Source organism: Hordeum vulgare, chromosome 5H, assembly GCF_904849725.1.
Source record: "Hordeum vulgare subsp. vulgare chromosome 5H, MorexV3_pseudomolecules_assembly, whole genome shotgun sequence".
NCBI lineage: Eukaryota > Viridiplantae > Streptophyta > Magnoliopsida > Poales > Poaceae > Hordeum > Hordeum vulgare.
Genome location: NC_058522.1, coordinates 258,226,419 through 258,233,718, shown reverse-complemented (window position 1 = coordinate 258,233,718; position 7,300 = coordinate 258,226,419).

Here is a 7,300-nt window from a genome sequence, read left to right as displayed (position 1 = left end):
CTAGCAGAATCCTCGGGTACCGTCCATACTAACATCAATTCGGGGGGAGTCTTGTATTACAGTTATGTTTTCGTTTTAAGCGTGGAACTGTGCATTCCAATTACCGGTCCCTTTCTTGTGAATGACTGTGAATAAACACATGTCGAGGATAACACTCCTAGCATGGAAGATACCAATAGCCCTCTGTCACCACAAGAGCGGTTCGGGCATGCAAAACAGATTATTTCTTGAAGGTTTAGAGAATGGCACATGCAAATTTACTTGGAACGGCAGGTAGATACCGCAAATAGGTAGGTATGGTGTACTCTCATGGAAAAACTTTTGGGTTTATGGAAGTGGATGCATAAGCAGTATTCCGCTTAGTACAAGTGAAGGCTAGCAAAAGACTGGGAAGCGACTAACTAGGGAGCGACAATGGTCATCAAGATGCAACGAGTTTGACTAACATTAAATGCAAGCATGAACAGGATATAAATCACCATGAACACGAACATCATAGAGGTTATGTTGATCTTGTTTCAACTACATGCATGAACATGCGCCAAGTCAAGCCACTTGAAACATTCAAAGGAGAATACCATCCTATCATACTACATCATAGTCATCTCAAAATCTATGTTGGCAATCAAGACAAACCATTATAAGCTCTTAGCTAAATAAGCATGGCATCAGAAACTATGATCACTAAGTTGTCATTGCAAACATGGTTCTCTCACAACAAAGCTAAATCTGGGTCGACAAGTTAGTCATATTTACAAAAACAAAATAGATAGAGTTCATACCAGCTTTTCAGTCTCAGTCACTTCATCATATATCATCATTGTTGCCTTTCATTTGCACGATCGAACGACGTGAACAATAATAAGCACATTGGACTAAGCTGAATCTGCAGGCGAACACAAAGGAGAAGACAAAATGATATGGATCTTTGAAAGCTAAACAAGTAAGCATGTAAGAACCGCTAAACATTGTAACCAATATCTTCTACCTTGACACAAAGAAAAAGAAAACTATTTACACGGGAAAGCTCCCAACAAGCAAAAGAAGAAAGAAAAATCTTTTTGGGTTTTCTCAAAGGACTCAAAACAAGAAAACAAGAAAATGAAAATAAACTAGCATGGATAATACAGTGGCAAAGTGTAAACACCGGCTAACAAAGTGAAAGAACAAGCACGAATGTAAAGTCGGTGAGAACACGTACTCCCCCAAGCTTAGGCTTTTGGCCTAGCTTGGTCTACTCCCAAGGTGGGAAATAACCAGCTCTAGGATACTCCGGAGCAGACTGTGGATGCCACTGCTGTGTGAGCTCCTCTGGCTCCCACTAATAAACTGGCGTCTGGTACTCAACCGGTGGCTCGGGCACGGGCGCGTGTGGTTGGGCCAAGCCCCAATATGCGTAGATGTCCACGGGCATAATAGTGTACCTACCTTCATGAAGATCAAACAAAGAAGGAGCAGGCAAAGTAATAGTCTCTCGAGTACCCTGACTAAACACCAGGTTATAAATCATTCGTCTACTAGCATCTATATCCAGAAAATCATGGCGAACCATGTTGTCATAATCCAGATATCTCTCACGGAGAAGCATCTCTCCTTCCTCACCCAGTCTAATGGGTATCTCAAAGTGTCTGGCAAGACGGGTAGCATAGATACCTCCATAGACAACACCTTTAGAACGGTTCAGGTTCAACCGTTGAGCTACTATAGCGCCCACGCTATAAGTCTTATCGTTATAAAGGCCTTCGCGCAAAACCGCAAGGTCTGTAGAACTAAGTGCTCCAGCCTCCCCACGGCCAATCAAACATTTTCCCACAAATAGTGAGAAGTACCGAAGCACAGAAAATGTATGCTAGCAATTCTAGCGCGAGAAACTCCTCTCTCCTATCCAACAGCAATAGAACCAATGAAATCCTCCAAGCCCCGTGGACGAGGGTCACAAATATCCCCAACATAAGGTAATTTGCATACATTGCAAAAGTCCTGCAGCGTCATGCACTGGGGGACATCGTAAATCATGAACTCAACCATGGGAGGATTCTTCCTCGGATAAAAGTTGAAGCTTTGAACGAAAATATTGGTGAGGAGGAGGTATTGTGGGCACTTATCTTCAACGAACGCAGTAAGACCTGCGTTCTCCACCAAGTAATAAAAGTCTTCATAAAGTCCGGCGGCGCGCAAAAATTCATCACTTGGCCACTCGCATGCTCAAACTTCTGTGACTCGAGGGACTACGTACTTGGGGTGATTCTTCTCACCCTCCTTGGGGTTACGGCTTGAAGAGCCTCTCAAGAACCTCCTCATCTTTTCCTTTTTCTAGCTCTGAAAAATTCTGAAATTTTTAGAGACTTCGAAAGAAAAGTGAATAAGGATTAACCCAACTTGTAGCAACTACTCCCTCTAGTGCCTAGAGACCATATCACGCGCTAAAACTACTTGGGACCAACTAAAATCAACATTTCTAGCTCAAGAACAGGGTCACCAAGGTAGCAAGAATACGCGAAGGATCAAACACTAGAGCAAAAACTAATTGGACCAATGGAAGAGTCACTTACCAAGGAGTAATTTCCCCAAAACGGTTCGGAGAATGGTGCTTTGAGCAAGGAGATCGAAAATCACAGCCAAACGAGCAAGAACACGGGTTTGAGCTGCGAAACAATTTTTTCTAGAGGTGGAAGAAGAGGCTGAGAGCTGGAATGAGTGGACGGGGTGCCTGTGGGCCCCACAAGCTTGCACCCCGCCACCAGGGGGTAGGTGGCGGTTGCAGGGCTTTTGGCCCACTGGTCAGGCCCCCAGGCCAGCTCTCAGGCCCAGAAATTTTCAAAAATTCCAGAAAAAATCATACTAAATTTTCAGGACCATCGGAGAACTTTTATTTTTGAGGTATTTTTCTCCGGGACGCTAAAACAGAAAACAGGAAAACTAAAATAATTCTATCATTTTTCTTCTAAGCAACAGAAAAAGAAAGCTTAAAACAGAGGTATGTGACTCCTTGATTCATCCGTTTCATGGTCATCGAAAGAAACCCGTCAATGGGATTGATCAAGTCCTTATGACAAAACCTTCTCGAATTGCAGGAGAGAACGGAGAATTTTCGAATAGCCACTAAGTCACCTCAATGGGGATATCTATCTCCCCAACAAGCAAATCATAGTTCAGCTTGACACGAGGAATAGGGCATTCAAAGCTCCCAATGAGAATCAATGAAGTCTTTTCGATAGCATTGATGCAATGTACTGGATATCGTTTCTTCGGAAAGTGCACTGTGTGCTCATTACCGTTGACATGGAAAGTGACATTGCCTTTGTTGCAATCTATAACAGCCCCTGCAGTGTTTAAAAAGGGTCTTCCGAGGATGATAGCCATGGCATCGTCCTCAGGAATATCCAAGATAACAAAGTCTCTTAAGATAGTGGTGTCAGCAACCACAACAGGCACATCCTCGCAAATGCCTATAGGGAAAGCAGTTGATTTGTCGGTCATTTGCAGAGAAATTTCAGTGAGTGTCAAATTATCCAATTCAAGTCTACGATAAAGAGAGAGTGGCTTAACACTAACACCGGCTCCAAGGTCACATAAGGCAGTTCTTACGTAGTTTCCTTTAATTGAGCAAGGTATAGTGGGCACTTCAGGATCAACAAGTTTCTTAGGAGTTCCACCTTTAAAAGTGTAATTGGCAAGCATGGTGGAGATCTCAAGATCTGGTATCTTCCGTTTATTAGTCACGATATCTTTCATGTACTTGGCATACAGAGACATCTTGAGCATATCAGTTAACCGCATATGCACAAAGACGGGTCTTATCATCTCAACGAAGCGCTCAAAATCCTCATCGTCCTTTTTCTTGGATGGCTTAGGAGGAAAGGGCATAGGTCTCTGAACCCATGGCTCCCTTTCTTTACCATGCTTCCTAGAAGTGAAGTCATTCTTGTCGTATCTCTTAGGTTGTGGATTATCAGGATTAATCGTAGGTTCAATCTCCACATCCTCATCATTGCTAGGTTGAGCATTATTATGAACATCACTGTCCACATTGTCACGACGTTCATGTTCATCACGTGATTTTGTTTCTGCATCAGACGTGGAGATATCATTAGGTTCTTCAGGTGTGACAGTATTTGGTGAACTGGCATATAGGTTTCTATCATCCTTCTTCTTCTCCTTAGGATGACTAGGTCGATCAGCATTGATTCCTTGAGAATCTTGATCAATTCTCTAAGGATGACCTTCAAGATACAAAGGTTCCTGAGTCATTTTTCCTCCTCTAGTAATGACTCTGATAGAGTTGTCATTTAATTCATTGAGCAGGTCATTCTGAGCTTGAAGTACTTGTTCTACCTGAGTAGTAATCATAGAGGCATGTTTACTCAGAAGCTTCAGATCATTGACATTTCTGTCTACACAAGCACTTAAATGGCAAAGCATACGAGTACTTTGTTCCAAATGCCTGCTAACATAATCATTGAAACTCTGTTGTTTGGCAACAAAGTTGTCAAATTCATCAAAGCATAGGCTAGCAGGTTTATCAAAAGGAATATCACTCTCATCAAACCTACGCAGAGAATTCACTTCCACTACCTGTATCGGGTTATCGAGACCATGGATCTCTTCGATAGGTGGTAGATTTTTTACATCTTCAGATCTAATGCCCTGCTCTTGCATAGATTTCTTGGCTTCTTGCATATCTTCGGGACTGAGGAATAGAATACCTCTTTTCTTAGGAGTTGGCTCAGGAGGTGGTTCGGGAATAGTCCAAGCATTATCATTGATCAAGAGGTTATTCAGTAGGGTCTCAGCTTGTTCTACAGTTTGTTCCCTAAAAACACAACCGGCACAACTATCTAGGTAGTCTCTAGAGGCATCGGTAAGTCCGTTATAGAGGATATCAAGTATCTCGTTCTTCTTAAGAGGGTGATCACGCAAAGCATTATGTAGCTGGACGAGCCTCCCCCAAGCTTGTGGAAGACTCTCTTCTTGGAGTTGAGCAAACTTGTATATTTCCTGCAAAGCAGCTTGCTTCTTATGGGCAGGGAAATATTTCTCAAAGAAGTAATAGACCATCTCCTGGGGACTACGCACACATCCAGGAGCAAGAGAGGTGAACCAGACTTTAGCGTCATCCTTTAGAGAGAAAGGAAACAGCTTAAGGATATAGTAGTGGTGGATCTTCTCCTCATTAGTGAAAAGGTTGCCTATTTCGGATAGTTTGGCAAGATGGGCTATGACGTCTCAGACTCATAACCGTGAAAATGATCAGATTCGACTAGACAGATTATCTCAGGGTCGACAGAGAATTCATAATCCTTATCGGTGACAAAGATAGGCGAAGTGGCAAACTTCGGGTCATTTTTCATCCTAGCTTCCCGAGATTTTTCCTTCCACTTGAGAAGTAATTGCTCAGCGTCATAGGCATCCTTACACACAAGAAAATCCTCAGCTATCTCTCCCTCCATAACGTAACCCTCAGGTATATCAGGGAATTCATATCTAGGAGAGCTAGATCTAGCAGGAGCAAAAGCAGGTTCTATCTCAATAGTATCGGCAGTTTCAGAAGCATCACGAGCATTGGCAGTAACTCTAGCAATATGAGCATCAAGGAACACTCCTAGTGGAACATCAGGCAAATGAGTATCTCTAGCAGTATCAAGCATAGCATCATCAGGCAAAATAGCATCTCTAGCATCATCAGGCAAAGCAGTATCAAGCATAGCATCTCTAGCAGTATCAAGCATAGTATCATCAGGCATAGTATCAAGCATAGAATCTCTAGCAGTATCAGGCATAGTATCAAGCATAGCATCTCTAGCAGTAGTATCACAAGCATCATCAAGCACATGCGACATATCAAGATTTCTAGCAGGAGGTGATGTCACAAACTTACTCATAACTGAAGGTGAATCAAGTGCAGAGCTAGATGGCAATTCCTTACCCTCCCTCGTAGTTCAGGTCAAGACTTTGGTCTTCGGATCCTTCAGATTCTTCATAGTGATCAGCAGATATAAATCCCAAGTGACTCAGAGAATATAGCAATACCTCCCCGGCAACGGCGCCAGAAAAATGCTGATTGCAATCTCTGATGATGGCTAGACGAATGCTGATGACAACAAGCCTTCCCCTACAACGGCACCAGAAGAATGCTGCTAGCACTCCCCGGCAACAGAACTAGAAGAATGTTATTGATGGCCCACCAGCGCGTGGGTTCGCAGCAGTTTTCGAGGGTAGAGTATTCGACCCAAATTTGTTGGTTTACCAGACAGGAGGTGAGAGAATACTCTCGAGTATTAGGAGCTGAATTTGTCAGACTCAACCACACCTGAAAGATTAGTATCTGCAAGCACAGTAGTAACAACAAAGTAGTGAGTAACGGCAGTGTAACGAGCAATAGCAGCGGCAAGGAACAACAGTAGTGACAGTAGTAGCAAGTAGCAACAGTAGCAAGCGACAGTAATAGCAATAGTAGCAGCAAAGCAAGACAAGTAACAGCAGTAGCAACAGTAGTAGCAGCAGCAGCAGAGCAAGACAAGTAACAGTTGTAGGAACAGTAGTAGCAGCAGTAGCAGAGCAAGACAAGTAACAGGAGTAGGACAAACTCGTAGGCAATGGGTCGGTGATTTGTTTGGATGATATTCATCATCCAACAGCTATAACACGGAGAGATATGTGGCTAGCTCACGTTCGTCAATGTGATGTAGGCATGCATTCTGTGTGTCGTCATACGTGCTTAGGGAAAAGAACTTGCATGCCATCTATTGTCCATCCCTCCTGTGGCAGCGGGGTCCAAAAGGAAACTACGGGATATTAAGGTTCTCCTTTTAGTAAATTTTCACGATGTTTGGAGAACTTTGATTTCTGCACAAAAATAACACCAAGGCAATTCTGGTGAAAACAGCGCCAGTCCAGGTTAGTTCCATTCAAATCATGCAAATTAGAGTCCAAAACAAGGGCAAAAGAGTTTGGAAAAGTAGATACGATGGAGACGTATCACGGGTGAATAGACTACTTGTCAAGATAAAAATTCTAGCCTATCCTAATTTCTAGGAGGGCAGAAATCTAGCAACTCTAACAAGTCTAGGTCACCCTACACATGCAGTTCTAAGAGTATAGCAGCAGAAAGTAAAACATGCCCGCATAATTAGGTTGACACGAGAATTTTTGGCATGGTTCCGATAGGTGGCGCTATCGTACGTCCATGTTAGTGGAGACTTCAACTCACGGAGGGTAACGACTACGAGACTCCACAGAGGGCTCCACCCACGGAGGGTTCACAAAGAAGCGGCCCTGTCTATCCCACCACGGCTTCCGT